This window comes from Catharus ustulatus, chromosome 9, assembly GCF_009819885.2.
Source record: "Catharus ustulatus isolate bCatUst1 chromosome 9, bCatUst1.pri.v2, whole genome shotgun sequence".
NCBI classification, from domain to species: Eukaryota; Metazoa; Chordata; class Aves; order Passeriformes; family Turdidae; genus Catharus; species Catharus ustulatus.
Window position 1 is genome coordinate 23247107 of NC_046229.1, and position 17113 is coordinate 23264219.

The 17113-nt window shown below is 41.2% G+C and overlaps 1 protein-coding gene across 1 annotated transcript in view; it reads right to left on the reverse strand.

Annotated features, from left to right (window-relative positions):
* NR5A2 (nuclear receptor subfamily 5 group A member 2) overlaps positions 1 to 17113 on the reverse strand; it is a 79064-nt gene that overhangs the window by 47938 nt on the left and 14013 nt on the right. The window lies entirely within an intron of this gene.

Sequence of the window (17113 nt, forward strand, 5' to 3'; positions counted from 1 at the left end):
GGAGAGGCTTGGTCAATGGGCAACAGCTTGCAGTAAAATGACAACATTTTCTTCAAAAAATCATTTTTTGCATTGCTTATATGCAAGTATCTGCCAATCTACTATTAATTCAGGTCTAAGAACCAGTTACTTTGGTTTGTAATTAGGTTTAATATTAATTTTATTACTGAAGATTTGACATGACAAAAAGATTACTATAAGACCCAAATGTAAGAAGTTTTGTTGTTTAATCCCACGGTTATCCTGGTTTTACAAAAGTAGAGTGCATGATGACTCAGCCTCTAGTAAGTTATTCTGAGTTGTATTAGAACTTTTTAAAATATGGCTGCTTAAATCTGTATCAGGGCCATTTTCCTGGTACGTAGAATAGCTTGAATGATTTAAAAGTATAAATGAATACAAGATTATACAAATATTCAGCATTGTATCACTGACAGGTAATGTACTGAATTCTCTGGCTAATCTGCCTGAGGGTCTGTTTCTTTTAGAGTATAAGGTCTTTAGGGAAGGCACTGACTATTACTGTCTTTAGGCAGTATCTGTTTATGTTACCATAAATCAAATAGCAGGAAAGGGTTGCTTGCCTGCATGGAGCATACATGGACACTTCTCTGTAAATAGAATTATCAGTCTTTCAATCAAAACTGCCAGTCTACAAAACCAACCCAGAATGTTCAGTTATATAACACAAGATATTATTAGTGAAACTCACTGTCTCCCTACATAAATATGACCATCATCTTAACAACACCACGAGAATGTTTTGCTCAGTAATTTTTGCGCTGTGGTATAATCATATAACCTGACATCCTATGTAACCATGAAACATCAATAGCTGTGGCATTATTCAGCATCCTGAGCTTGGATGGTGCACAAGAAATCCTTACATTATGAATGTCTTCAAGACTGATACTACAATTCATATGCAGACAGAAATACAAAAATGACTGGGTTTCAACAAAAGGCTTTGAGGAGCCAGTTTTATTTTTGTTGCTTTGTATCTGTAAAGTTTTTAATAATGCACACATTTTTTAAGTACACCCAAATATAAGACAACTTCTAAATTCAGCTTCATGAGACAGGTCCTTTTATGTTTCCTCTTGCATGAGCACACACTGCACCAAAATCCAGTATACTGTATCAAATATATGCATTTTGCAATTATATGACTATTTGATAAATGGAGCTGAACGTGGGGGTTTTTTTGGTTACTTTTAGCAAGTGAAGAATGTGCATAGTTTAGTTTGTAGCTCACATGTTGCATTCAGACTGCCTCTCTCTACAGTGAAATGTTCATATGAAGTTCTCTGAGATGTCTGAACTAGATTCACTGTAAGTACTTATCCAGAATATGCAATTAAAATGTAATTAATTTCTAGATATCATCAATATTCTGTCATTGCATAAGGGGAATGGACTAGGTGACCCATGAAGTCTATTCCTACCCTCATATCTATTATGATTACTTTATATTAGTAAAATTGCTTTTTAAGGTCACTTATATGTCATAGTTCCCTTTGCACAAATATTTGGTACATTTGGCCATTCATGTGTATTTTTTCCAGTTCTGCTTAGAATGGTTTCAGTACAGGCAGAGCAGCAAATGAAGGAAAAATGTGATATTTTGTTGTAAATAATTCATAAAACAATGTTATGACCCTTATTCCCCATGAGGCACCCAGATAATGAGGCACCCAAATGAAGCAGTGAAAACATGCACTTCCCCTGCCATGGGTGTGCCCCTGACAGACTCCTCAGGGTCACAAACCCATCAATCTCTTTTCACACATGAGCTAATCAATTCAAAGAGGGAAGTGCCAATGAGCTATTAGATCAATATGGTGAAGTATGGAGATTGATCTTATCCTAGAGTGACTACATTAACAGACTCGTCAGTGCGACCTCTGCCCTGCGGCACACATTACACAGGATTGCAAGTCTGAGATCTGAATGAAGACCTCAGGTCATTGCTTTTAATAATCTGCTTTGCTGAAAGAATTAAAAGTAAATCTGTAAAGGGATGACTAATGAAAATATGAAGTGCTTTCTGCTCCTCTAGTTTTGGAATGCTTGCAGAAATCACGCCAGCTTTTCACAGCAGCCAGCAGCACTGACTGTCTCACACGGGCACCTGCTCAGCTGTGCCGGGCTGTCGGTGTTGGAGAGAACAGTTTAACACAGCCACTGAGAGAGAGTGTGCTCTCCTGCCACAGAAATTCATAAATGAAACCGAATACAAAATGATAAGAAGTACCAGCTGTGTCAAAATCACTTCAAGTCTTGGCTGAACTGCCAGACTGAGAGCTGGACTGGAGTCCTGGTGGTCTGAATTATTTAACTGGTGTAAGTGGGATGGCAGGAGCTGCCACTGCTGTGGAAGTTGCTCCGAGTGCTGCCATGCACTGAGTGTTCCTTCACCAAGCAGAATGTTCCCAATACTTGCATTAACTCAAGGTTCAGCCCTGGGAGTCAGTCTGCTTTCAGTTAGGCCAGAGGGCAGTGACTTTGGGGAGAATTGATCTGATCAGAGGAGTCTGGTTCACAGAATTTACGAGCAATTTGTGCACACACGCTATAAAGCTCTGCTGTCCCTCAGTCAACCTGTGCTGGTAAACATCATCAACTCTACAGGAACTCTGCACATGAAATGACCACATATAATACCATAAGCAACCATTCTGGGCATTTCATTTTAAAGACTCATTCTTTTCATATGTTATTTCAGAGATGCTGACAAAAAAGTACACTTTTCTGTCTCAGAGCATGATATTAATATTGTTAATATTTTTAAACTCTGAACAATTTCATTGCAATGAAACATTTATGTATATAACACACTTTTAATACGGTATTTTTATTATACCGAACATTTTTATTGTTCATTGTATAATTGAATCAATGAATTAGGAAAAGGTTACTAAAAAAGGATTAATGCATTTTTAATGAAACTAAATGATATAACTTCTGTTAGTCACTGAGAATAATGGCAGATCTATCAGGTTTATACAGATAAGAGCTCTGTGAGTTTATCTGAAAGCCCACATAATGGCCCTCATTTAGCTGTAACCTAGAAAAACAGCCCTAGCAATCCTATTCAGGATTTTAATTCATTGTTTATGTATATGGTCTCTCTTCCGCCTTGTGATCAGAACACCTGTCTAATGATGCAAATATGAATCTCTTTAGCAGACACATCTATTTCCAGTTGTAAAACACTTACTGAAAACAATGCTCTTTCAAAGTCTAAATGAAGAACCAAGCAATGCAATACCACTGGGAATGTTTCTGAACTCAGGGTAACAGATAGGGAAACCAGTGAGAACTCAGTGCTTTAATAGCGAGAATGTGAACATTTCAATGCTCGCGCAGCTCAAATCCTTAATTAGCACACCAGTCTAAATTATGAACTACTATAAATTACTTTTCAGGTAGAAAATGGTTAAAGATATCCCAGTAGAAAATCCTTATATTGGTATAACCCTGATTGAGATGTTGACACTGTACAAATGACATACAGAAAACTTTAACAGCAGTTGCAAACTTGGTTCTGAATCCTATCGAGATTTTGTGATCTTTGCAAACTAGCATTTAATTTTTGATTCTTTTGGAATGGATATAAGAATAGATAACAGAAGGTGATATTAGTACAGGATATACTGGGGAAGAGGGACTTTATAATGACATCCTTAGAAATACATTTGCATTTTTTCAATTGAAGGTTTATTACCAAACTTCAGGAGAATGATTCTAGCACTTTTCCTGCCTTCCAATAGAAACTGAGAGTATGCAGAACATGTGTGGTACACAAGATGCTGCAGTATTGTGCAAGAACTTTTCTGTGAAACCACATAACTCATAGTGGTGAACCACAGTTAAATAACTCTTACCACCAGAATAGGCACACATCTTCCTGCCACTGAAGTGTGCTTTTTACATGTCCTTTCTAAACAAACTAAAAAGCTATTCTATAATAGAAGTGTTTTATATCTAGAAGGGGTTTAAAATCCTGATATTATATTTTTATCTTTCCACTTATAAAGCAAGGAACCTAATACACATCCAACAGTACATGTCTCAGTAGGACTTTTATTCAGGAAAGCTCTTGTCCTTTCCTCACTGATGGGAAGCTGGTGTTTGTATATTTTCACTGAAATGAGGGTGATTCTCCTGAGCAAGGCCACGGGTAAGTAAACTTAAAGCATATACAGAACTAAAATACCTTTTCCAGAAATAATAATAACACTATCCTTTTAAAATTCAGTGCCTCACACTCAACAAGTGCTAGAAGTAAATGCTGCCTCCCAATGGAAACCTAAGTTCGTTTCCCAATAAAACAAACCACAGAATTTCCAGTCCGATTGTTTTAACATACTAATAGTAAGAAAAGAAAAATTTTCATTCTGGATTTCACAATCAAATGCTTTGGTTTATGAATTTCATACCAGTGGACTCACAATGTCCTTCTGGAGTAAGGTGGATGTCTTTTCCCTTTAAAAACAACCACATTGAAAACTGGTCAGAAAGACAAGGAAGGAAAACTGGAATAGTGGTAGAGTTCAAACAAGGTCATGAAGTTCATGAGAAATCAATTTGTGTTACAATTCTGCAATTTAGCATACAACTTTACAACTTGTAATTGCAGTATCACTGTCACCCATGTGCTATCAACAGATGCATCTGTCTGGTCACAGAATCTGTGGCTGCATTAGGGATATATGTTAGTGGCACCTATTTAGATGCTTGTTATACACATTATTTTATAGTCAGTAAGATGTGTCACTAACTTCTTTGTAACACAGGAATGGATATTAAAAAAGCCCCCAAATGCTCCAATTTCCACTGTAAGCAAGAGCTTATAGGCAGAGAACATTTCTGAAAACTTTCAGAACAGAAAAAAAATCTTCTGGGAAAGTTACAATAGATTCAAGATACATGTCTAGAATCTAAATGCTTCCTCAGCCTCGACAGAATAAATAATGCTTTCTAGGTAAGTACTGCAGCTCTTTTGATAACATATATATTAATAAATTAAAAATGTCTGTAGATTGACAAGTGCTTTGTGGGCTTATACTGGAAAGCCAATAGCTAATTATGAAAGCCTGACTTGACTAATCAATTATTCAGATGAACATTAGGTGCCTATTATATGCGTAAACATGGGAATTATATTTCCCCTAAGTAACTTTCTGAAATAACAAACCCAAAACATGTAAATTTGAAACAGACAGAAATGGCACTATTATGCCCTTATTGCACATGCAGAACTCCCACTGAATTATTCAGGGAACAGTGAATCGGGAGCCTCGGTCTTCTGACTCCGAGCAGCGCAGCAGTAGCAGCACATGCCATGTAGTATTTGTTATGCATGTAATATTGATTTAGCTCGTTCTTGCTGGTCATGTTTCAAATTCATTTCATGTTGAGGAGATAGGGAAAAGGAGTAGTATCTCTGGACTAGTATTTGCAATATATTTTTATGCCTGTTGAACACAAGATTACCTGATAAATTAATAAGACTTGATTGCAGGAAGAACAAGCCTTTGAAAATGAGCATCAGTGAGGTAATGAATTGTGTTTTGAAAAGGTTTATACTTGCTGCATTCCCCACCTCCTGTATGTAAAGACTGGGAGAGTGCTTGTATCACAGAATGGATTCACTTGTGTTTCTTTAAGGCACAAACCACAAGTAATGCATAATTGTGCTTTGCATTTAGAAAAGACCACACTCTTAAACAGCATACAGCAACAGGGAAACCAGAAATAGATGTGACCAGACACCTGCTGACAAACAGTGACAAATCCCACTGACACTGCAGTGACCCCCAGTTAGTCAAGATTTAATTAAGGAGTATAATTAAGTCAGTGGAACAGAACACTAATGAGTGGTGGTTTTTTATATGGGTAATTACACATAAGAATACAAAGTAAGCTAGACCCCTACATATATCATTAAAATGATCAGTATAGAATGACAACCAGGGATTAAATATTTTGGTTTTTCTCCGCAATAATGCAGGTTGAATCTTGTCCAGCATGTGTAACATGCTAACAAATGCTGCTGGCCAGCCATGCATGTGTCTAAGCATGTTGATAACATGACCTTGGTGGCACAGTGCACATCACCACGGCTATGCATGCACGGGTCTGCCAGGCTCTGTCTGTCACTGTGTTTGCCTGTGCTTGTACCGGACAGGGGTCACTTGGGCTCCTTTTCTAACAAATGACATTCTGCTGCTATTCTCTTACAAGTAACACAGCCTCTGGATTTCATTTATCACGAGTGTTGATTACAAGGAAGACATGGGTTACAAATTGTTCCTGGGATTATCTGCATGTTGGGCCCAATATACCTTTACAATCAAATGACAGAGATTTCTTACAGCAGATCCAGATCCAGTTCTCTGGAATTTATTTTGGGAATCTTCAGGCAGTTGAATGAAATAGCTGAAATATCTCTGACTACGTGATATTTGCTTATATTTGCTTATATTTCAAACAGAAAAGTATTGTAAGGTAGATTTACTAGACCAACATTTTAAACTAGGGTGGAAAACATCATCATGAATAATGATGACAATGGTAGGGGAAAAACAACTTTCCTATGGTCTTGAAGACTTAAAAGAATGCCTGTGTAGTTTGGGGCCAGCCCTCTGCTGGGATTACTCTATCTGCTCCCAGCTGGTAGCCTGCAGTTCATGACAGCCTTTTATCCGTTATCAAAGCAACAAGTGGAAAAGCAGATCCTCCTGCCTGCTAACACTCTGTTCTGTTCTCTCTGTAGAATTTCTGCTTCTAAATCTTTCCTTTTAACAAGTCCTCAGATTTCCTTCCTATGGCTGCAGGAGACACTAAATATCTCTCAAGTTTCCAGCTCACTTGTCTAACTTAAACTCTGCAGAACACCAAAGGAAGAAAGAATAATTGCACTGCACCAGCACATTTTCTACAGGAACTGACTGAAATGCAGAATGAGCCCGATCTTGCTCACACTGGAGTGCTGAGAGTTTAACAACTGAGTTCAGTGACAGCAAACAAAATCCTAATTACTCAAACAGCATGGTACCAATATAATCCTTTTACAACATATGTAAGTACAAGTTTTACTGTTGCAAAACCAAAGCAAACAAATTGCATTGAAACTTATGTCATTTATCCTGCATTTACTTCGCTGTTTTAGTAGCATAGGAAAAAACCCCCTAGAAATATTAAAAAATAAATGTAGAACTAGGAGGTATTTAAGTATAATTGATACAAATTCTTTCAAGCAAAATCTATCCACTGATGCTGAACAGTTATTTGTTATTAAAACAAATATAAATTACTATATTTTATATAGTAAAAATATACATCTCACTTTCCTTAAAATCATGCTGTCATGGAGTAATAGGTCTTAAATACACAACCTTGTAAAAGTAACTGCATTCAGGTAAAAATCAAGAGCATTTAACAAGCTGTTATTTAGGCTACGTTAAACAAAAAGACATGTTAAGATTTTGGGGGTTTTTGTTAAACAGTTTGATTTTTAAACAGATTTTCCCACAATTTATGACAGCAATGACAGAAGATGCCATGGGAATCAAGGCAGTGAATCTGGGACTTGCTCCCTCTCTGAACCAAGGCCTTTGCCACCAGGCTGCTCTGTGCATGCCAAGGTGCCCCTCTGAGCTGGCCACAAGAGATGGGACAGGGCCAGGTCCCACCAGCACCATGCCATGCCCACAGAACAGTCCTGTCACACTGAGCAGAACCAGCTCTGAAGCCTTTGGTGTTTTGCTGAGGTGTGGGCAGTAGCATCTCATTTTCATGAGGTCCCTTATGTAAACATTCCAGAGGACACAAAAATTTAAAGATATGAAGTTTCTATCTTAGTTTTTTCCCCATAAGCTGAAGTGCATAGAAAAACCCTAACACAACTTTAGTACAATAAACCAAGGGAGGTCATAAAAATTATGCAAATTATTTCCCCACTTTCATTTTTCTGCAGCCATATGCCAGTATAAAACACGGGGTCAGCAGGAGTGACTTCTGCATGGGCTGCAGGCACACGAGTGCATAATGGGTCCCTGACATCTTCTGCCCCATTCTCGTCCCCGCGAGGCTGCCCCTGCCCCGGCGCGTATGAATGAACAGAAGTGCCTTTCATCCCCCACTTGCCTGGCGCTTCAAAAGGAACTACGAAAATAGCAGCGACAAAAATCCAGCCGCCTGCCAAAAGGCCCGCACACGTCCCATTCTCACAGGCATGCGAAAGGTTGGAGAGCTCAGCAAAATTTTTATGTACGGGAGCAGGCCCAAGGAAAACTCACACGCCATAACCAATTGTGGACAGAGGATCATCTATCAGCAGACAAATGCAGGAACTCCAGAATGTCTCTCCTCAAATGAAATAATATATCTTTGAAAGCCAATGCCCGTTTTAGGCCTGAGGCCCATATATCAAGCCTGAGAGGCTTGTGGATACGCTCCAGGGCCATTAACCTTCCACCTGTTTCCCCTTGTCCTTCAGGATGAGACCCTGCCCTTGATTTTACTCCCTTCCCCTGTTCATCTTCCGACAGAGTGTAAATGTAAAGCAGAGGGCCTGCGAAATAATTCAAAGGCAATGGACCAGGGACATGGTTACAAATCTCTGCCACTGGCACTGTGACTTATGCAGGCAGTTTGTCACACATGAGCCAGGTGACCTCTGTGACATAACAGAGAAAAATATCGCCCGAGATCAAAAGATGAGATTCAGAGCACTCTAAGTAAGTCTGGTGTACACAGCCGTGCTATGTGGAGGCCAAGGGTTTCCTCCCCTCCCAGTGCTGCTCGCTCTGCTCGCTAGCGGGCGAGACACTCCTGCTAATTTCAGTAATCTTTTTCTCTCATCTATTTGGAAATCTTTCCCTTAACCTGAACATCAATATTTGTCTCCTTCTGAAGCCTCTCTTTTTAAAAAAAGATAATTAAATTGACAAGGTGAGACAGCAAAGTGTCATTCAGCAGATAAAAATTAACGCATAAAAAGCAGCATGACTGAAAATGGTGAATTAGCCACTTTTGCAAGCAGGTCTATTTTAATCAAGTAATTTTTTAAATTTTAAGTAGTACTAAAACTTTGTATGAGCAATGATGTCTCTAGTATTGCGATAAAAAGTGTTCAAAGTCTAAAACATTTATTGGGATTCCCCTCTCATGATGGTAAAAACGAGAGTAGAGTTAGTATTAAAAATGATGTAATAGACCCAGATAACACACTTCTGTACCTATTAATATTTTACAGAGATACACTACAGAATCAGAGTAACAGTCACTTGAACTAAACCAAATCAGATTGATTTTTTTTTTTTAATCTTGAATCCATTTTTCAAGCTGTGTGCTAGATAGGAAGTTTCCCAGCTGTTTTGTACATTCAGGACTCTCTGCTGGGTGCAGACAAAAGAGTAAGACCTAATGCAGTGTTTCTCTTTCACTACCCGTAACCTAATGGCATGTCTGGTATGGACATTTAATTTTGTCTATTTCATAAATTAAAGAAAACCCACAACTGTCACAGTATCCCTGGCATGATGATGAAATGAGAAATACAACTGTAGCTAGATCAGCCTAAATCCCATTCTAATCCTAAATCACTTTGGCACTTGCCAACATCTAGTTGATGAAAAACTCAGTTTGACCCATGAATGTATATAAAAATACACTTATACAGACACACACGTAGAGAAATTCAGCACATTGATTACCAGTGTGCTAAGTGTTACCTTATCAGCTATTTCAACCTGCTTCATCTCTTGCCAGCTTGGAAAATTTTGCAATGTTCAAGCTCTTACTCAAAATCACCTTGTGTGCCACTATGGAAATATATCTAAATTCACTCAATCTAAAAGCATTTAAAAAGTTGGACAGCGGATAGGTCTTGAGGCTAAATCATGCAGTGGTTACAAAGAAATGCACAGCTGAAAATCATTTCATGTTTCCCGTTGACTAAAACCTGAGGAACAGCAGTAAACCACTCTGTTGCAGAATGCAGAAACAGTAAACACAGTAAATGCAAAATTAATATTACAAAAAGATTCCTGTGAAGTGTTACCACATGTATTTGTAAAAATAAGACAGCTGTTTGATTTTATAATGCTAAAATCTTTTGCTCTTGTTTGGGATGTATGATTAAACCCACATTTTCCCCTTTTAATATCTCTAAAGAAAGCCTGTCAGAGACACAACAATCAACAATTATAGGTCAGTTTTGTCACCAGTTTCACTGAACTCCAAGTCAAATCCCAGATGTCTTCATTTTTTAAAATACCTAGTGTTACTTTTTCCTGTAAAATATAGATGTTATAAGCAAATCTTCTGGCAGTCAGATCTTTAGCTCCTTTACACTCCTACTGAATATATTAATTTGTATTTAGTTTGGGTTTCACTTAGGCTTTCTGCATTTTTTTCATATATTTGATGTATCCCTGAAAAAATTAATATTTAATTTAAAAAGTACCTAACCCAATCCATTGCTTTTTATAGTAAGTATGATCTAGTGCATCTGCTTTTGTAATATTCATGAAATCTGGAAATCAAGGCTAGGCATCATATGCTACCATCATATGCTAATAGAAGGTTTTGCTCATTTGAGTGTTTGATCAGTTTTGAATGCCCAAATAGCCTATTAGAATTTCCAAGACATAAACTACTGTAAATGTTATTATATGTATAAAAATACTATTATATGGATATAATAAATTTTAATTTTCATAGATATGCATTTAGATTCACTTGAAATAATTTGTCTCATTTACCTCCAGCCGTATGCTTTTTGTGTAAATAGCTACTGAGCTATTTTATAAAACTGAAGGTTAAATTACCCTGATTCTAAAGAAGAGAATTTGACTCTTGGTTATAATATAATGCAATATCTTGTCTTGAGGAAAAAAAGCCTTAAATTAGTTGGTTTATGTAGTACACACATGCTACAAGCACAGTTAATTTTATTTTTTGAGTGGATGTGCCTCTCTGACTCAGGCATTTGAAACATAGTAAAGCAAAGAGTATTTGACATTAACAGTAATTTAACAAATAATAATAATTTGGGGCATGAATCATTCCTTACACTCCTTTCCAACTACAGACAATTTCTGTTGGGAAAAGTGCCATACAGTATCGACAGTGACAACAAATTGTATTGTCCAGTGAACATCTGTTTCCGACTCCCACACTGATACTGCAGGTTGGCTACTTCTGATTTAGTCTTCACAGGCTACCCAACCACAGAGGAACTGGAAATTACTGGCACAGTCAACTTTTATTATTGGAACACAGGAAAACTTTATCATCATGCTGGGAAATTCTGTGTCTTTTGAAATATTGGAAGGAGGATTATGTGAGCACAGTGAGCACAGAAAGCCACATGTGATGGCTCTTATGAAGAAGGAGAAAAGTGGTTCCTGTTCATTGTCTCTGTCCATACACCTGGGTATGAAACTCTGAGATTAAAATCTCAAAATGGAACTTCTCAAAATGGAAGTATTTCTGTTTTCAAGATGCGATGTTTGATGATGAGGGTTTGGTGGGGGGTGTTTATTCTCAATAAAACCAGCAGCATTGCAAAAAAAAGAACCAGATTCTCCCAGTCTTGCTCAATAGGTAATATAGTGTCCCTATACAAAATATCTCTGGAATTCAAAGCAGTTTCTACAGGGCAGAGCAGACTGAGGTTTAGTTTGAATTGCAGGCTCTAGCCCCAGAGAATTGAGCTGTTCTAACTCGTACTTACTACACCAAGTTAGTGTAATAGCAATTGGAACAGTAAGGTTGTGTTAACTAGCTGAAATTACTACTGTTAAAAAAAATCAAAGCCGACACTAAGCAATTTTTTCAAGACTAAGAGGAGCTTGTTAGAATGATCAATGTGATTTTTCTCATAGTTACACCACCATTGTTAGAAAAAGGTTAAGTTCTACTTTGGCAGGGAAAAACAAGAAAAGAGGATACATTCTTGATAGGCACCATGTAGCAGTTTGATAAAGCTCCGACTCCTGATCTGTAAACTCTTTTACAGAGAAAAGAGAGCAAGAAACTCCACTGAACTCCTGTTAACGCTAATTAGAGTTGCCAGCATGCAGCGGAATCAAAAGGCAAAACATGTGGAGCTCCCACTGAAGTCAAGAGGAGAAGGGTATGACTTAGAGGAGAGGCATGCAAATTAAAAATAAATGTGGTTCAATGTTACCAAATGAGCTACTCATGTAAATACTGGCTTTGAGTCTAACCCTTCCTACTGGGAACACTCTCCCTGAAAGTTCATTCCTAGTCAGGAGACAGCGTTGTCCTTGACCACATTTGCTAAATGAGAACTTATCTTGTGAATGATGGGTCCAAACCATGGACCATGTAAAGCAATTGTCATGTGTTTCTTTATACTTAAAGTTGTTATTACTGTTGCTAGTGTTCTTGTTGTTTCTTCACTTTACTATAAGCAAGGACCATTATTTTCCAAGTCCTGCATCAGAAAGGCAGTGCTACTCCTTACAGCAATTTTGGATTTCTCAAAGACTTGAAAGTGTAGGTAGAATCTTAGCAATAGGGCAAATATTCCAGATAGTGTTAGGACAATCTATGTCTTGGCCTCAGATGCAGAAAATTGCCTGTGTATGATTTTCATGAGTATGGTATGTACTAACCCAAACAATACTCAGTAGTATTTGTTTGAGAGCAGCTGGCTTTATATGTCCTGCTCTTCTCTCCATGTATAGATAAAAGGTACATCAGTGACTGTGGAGTTGTCAAAAAAGAAATTGAAACTATTTTATGCTATAGTGACCTGGATACGAGCTACACATTAGTAGTCTCATGTCTCCTAGCAGCCAGTCTACTACATTTCTGCCATCTCTCACAATTCTAAGGACAGGGTTGTTTTTTCCCTAAATTGCTGCACAGACAAATGGGAGCAGAAACAGAAACTTTGGGAAATTGTCATCTGTTATTCTTCCTACGTGTTTTTGCTGTTATTTTTCTACATGTTACCTGAAGGATTAAAGAACTTTGTGGTTTTACTGTAATTTTTACTGAGCTCCAGAAACATCAATATGGTGACTGTTGGCCTGTACAACCCACACACCTTGAACCTTTTTCTCAAATATTTCCACCTTTTCCAAAAAGGGTTCATGAAAATTTTAAGGGCTTGTCACTGAAACCACTGACTGATTGAAGGAAAAGGTCAGTGGAGCCCAAAGCCACAAATAATTGCAGTTACTGTTGCCTATGTAGCAGCCATGGCACTAGAACAATTCCCAAAAAAGAGAAAGGAAAAGAAGATAACGTAGATAACAAATAAAGCATTTAGAAGTAACATGTAGCAAATGAAACTTAAATGCTTAACATAGGCAGCTTTACAGAAGAAAACAGAAAACTGGCAAATTCAATGAGTGAAAATGGAATTACAGTATTCAAGATCTTAACTTTCGCTTCTTATTTGGACAAAATTCTTGTTGGTTACAGTAAAGCTTTCTCTGACATGCAGTACAAGACTGAGTCCATAAGCAGAACCTGACTTACACTGAAAAATACTATATAAAAGGTTAATTTCTTCAGGTCTCTATTTAGGAGAGCAAATAGGTACATATTTATTTCTTTGCACAGCAAATTCTGGTCATAGCATGGAGACAAGGAAGGTTCCCATCACGGTGAGTCTTTGCCCATACCTTGAAGAGGGATGAAGCAGATCAGCATGCTACTAGAAAACCCTGCCTCTGCCTCCCTAAAGTGCTGGATCATCCCTCAGACTAATCAGTTGCCTAAGAGATGCAGAAAGCTGCTTGTTGAGTGGTGAGGGACTATGACTCAGCACCACCCGTGCGCTCATTACTCAGGACAGACCGGGAGACTGCCATAAGTATTCCTCAATAAATACAAAAAGGTATCCAGCTGAAACAAAGAGACAGTGTTGACTGTAACACCAGAATAAAGATACAATTCTTCCTCACATTCAGTGTCACTTAGTCAGGGTGATGCTTCCTGTACTCAGCGAACACACCAGTAAAAGAATTTCCTTGGCATAGAGACAACATGGAAATGTCCTTTTAAAATCAGTTAATACCAACAGAACTCATGAGCTAGCTGGAACCATTTCCTATGCTATGGAAAGAACACTCAAATAAGGTTAACCAAGACATTTCACCCTCCCAGCCTCTCCCCTCCCCATCTATTTCTGGATGTCTTCTTTTGTTCACCCTTTGCTAATTATAGTGGCCTTGCTTAGGTGTTATTTATAGTCTTAAAAGAGTTGCCTGACTTTTAGAACACTTTATTCATGTATATTTCCTGTGTTTATTGTTGCCTTAACTAATTTTTTAAAATTAATTTTACTTGATCCAAGATTTTATTTAGCAACAAATATCAAAGTAACTTTTCTTTCAACAAATGCAAGAGCTGTATTTAGATGTAAAAAGTATTTTTCTATTTCTGAATTTCCGAAAACAGATTTTAGTTTCTTTCCCTCTCCAAGTGATGAGTATGACAGAAAACTCCAAAATCAGACAAAATGAAATTTCTTTTTTCACTGCAGAATGTTTACTACTATTTTATTTTACAAATTTATCCTTTTTTTGGTCAGTAATGGTTGCTTTAATGAGTGGGGTGTTTCCAAGACACAGTGTAATTTTTTTTTTCCCAGACTACCCTGATGTTTTCCTAACCACCTATAACTGAACTTCCACAGGTTACAGAAGTGGAAAAAAGACACTGAGAACATCTATATAAAATTACATCTTCACTTTCCCACCTGCACCATATTTCCTCACTTTCTTAGCTTTTCTTCATTCCTTCTTAAATCTGCCCTTTTGTTTCTTCTGCGGTTGCACCAAAAATGTGCCTGTAGTGCTGCCAGTAGCAACAACTTTCAGTTCCTATTTCAAAATAACAGATATAGAATATTTTAGGGAAAAATTTGATGTGTGCCTTTTAACTTTCTGGGAAGCGGTTGGATTTGGGGAATGTTAAAGTGAAACTATCTGGTGGTTCACCTGTCAGCAGCAAGGCTTTCCCCATCCCTGGGTGCTGCCGTGCGGACAGGCTGAGGTAAGGGCAGCTCATCCGCGGAGAGCGCCTGGCTCCGCGCTCCGTGTCCCCGTCCCCTGTCACACAGGAGCCCCGGCTGGGCCGCCGAAGGGCACGCAGCCCGCCGGAGCCACCCGGGCGGGACGCGGCGGGGCCAGCGACCCCTTCCCTGGGAGGGCGCTGGAACCCCTCAGCCCTCGAGGCTGGGCCCGGACCCCGCCACACGCCCTGCCCTGCCCTGCCCTGCCCTGCCCTGCCCTGCCCTGCTCTGCTCTGCTCCGCTCTGCTCTGCCCTGCCCTGCTCTGCTCTGCCCTGCCCTGCCCCGCTCTGCCCCACTCTGCCCTGCCCGGCCCTGCTCTGCCCTGCCCTGCTCTGCCCTGCCCTGCTCTGCCCTGCCCTGCCCTGCCCTGCCCCGCTCTGCCCTGCCCCGCTCTGCTCTGCCCTGCCCTGCCCAGCCCCGCTCCGCTCTGCCCTGCCCCGCTCCGCTCTGCCCTGCCCTGCCCTGCCCTGCCCTGCTCTGCCCTGCTCTGCTCTGCTCTGCCCTGCCCTGCCCTGCTCTGCCCTGCCCTGCCCTGCCCCTGCCCTGCCCTGCCCTGCTCTGCCCTGCCCTGCCCTGCCCTGCTCTGCCCTGCCCTGCCCTGCCCTGCTCTGCTCTGCTCTGCCCTGCCCTGCCCCTGCCCTGCCCTGCCCTGCTCTGCCCTGCCCTGCCCTGCCCTGCCCTGCTCTGCCCTGCCCTGCCCCTGCCCTGCCCTGCCCTGCTCTGCCCTGCCCTGCCCTGCCCTGCTCTGCTCTGCCCTGCCCCGCTCTGCTCTGCCCTGCCCTGCCCTGCCCTGCTCCGCCCTGCCCTGCCCTGCCCAGCCCTGCCCTGCCCTGCCCTGCCCTGCTCTGCTCTGCTCAACCCGGCCTGGCCCTGCCCTGCCCTGCCCTGCCCTGCCCTGCCCTGCCCTGCTCTGCTCTGCTCAACCCGGCCTGGCCCTGCCCTGCCCTGCCCTGCCCTGCCCTGCCCTGCCCTGCTCTGCTCTGCCCTGCCCTGCCCTGCCCTGCTCTGCTCAACCCGGCCTGGCCCTGCCCTGCCCTGCCCTGCCCTGCCCTGCCCTGCCCTGCTCTGCTCTGCTCAACCCGGCCTGGCCCTGCCCTGCCCTGCCCTGCCCTGCCCTGCTCTGCTCTGCCCAGCTCGGCCTGGCCCTGCCCTGCCCTGCTCTGCCCTGCTCGGCCCCCGCCCCTCGGGCCGCCTGCCCCGACCCCTGTGCTCGGCCAGAGGCAGCCTCAGAGGAGCGGAGCCGTGGCTCGAGTTAGCCGCTTCTTTCAGCTTTCCCCCCGTGTTGTTGGCAGACACCTGCGCTGGGCACAGCCCCTCGCCTCACCTGGCCGCCCCTCATGGCCCCACCTGGGCCTCACCCACGGTGCCATTCCCGCTCCAGCCGAGGCCCTGGGCACCCTCACTGCCGGTACGTGTCCTTGTCTCGTCCCCTCCAATCCAGACATGTCCTTGGGGCTCCCAAGGCTCCGTGAAGGAGGTGGAGTGGGGGTAGCCCTGCGGGGAATGGCAGCCTCTGCCCCTCAGTGAGGCTGAGGCCATGGTGCTGCAGTTTCTTGGCATGCGGAGAGCAAATGTTTAAATCCATTTTGTAATGGGCTAAGATGGTGTGATGTGATTTAGCTGACATTAGCTCTGAATAAAACGGTGCTGGGAGGGAAGGTACTTAAGTCCTTCAGTATGTTCCTGTGCTTATACAGCTGTGTAAGGTGTCCAACCTGTTCTGACTGATCCTACGATTTGCAGCAGAGGTTGAAAGCTCTCGGCTTAAGGCCTTCTCTCCAATAATGAGTCTGATGTGTTGTGGAAAACGTATTTGTGGTGCTACTAGATGCAGCACCAATAAAATTTGTGGTGAGGACAAACACTTATGAGTTTCTCACTCTCCCAGCTATGTTTTGGTCAGATGTTGTAGTTCTACGAGGCTTTCATATGATGGTATAGAAAAATATCCATTTAAATGATGCAGCTTCAGCTGGGCTTAATAGGAAATCTGTAAGCAACTTCAGTATGGCTGGGATTTCATCCTTACTGCAGGTGATCCT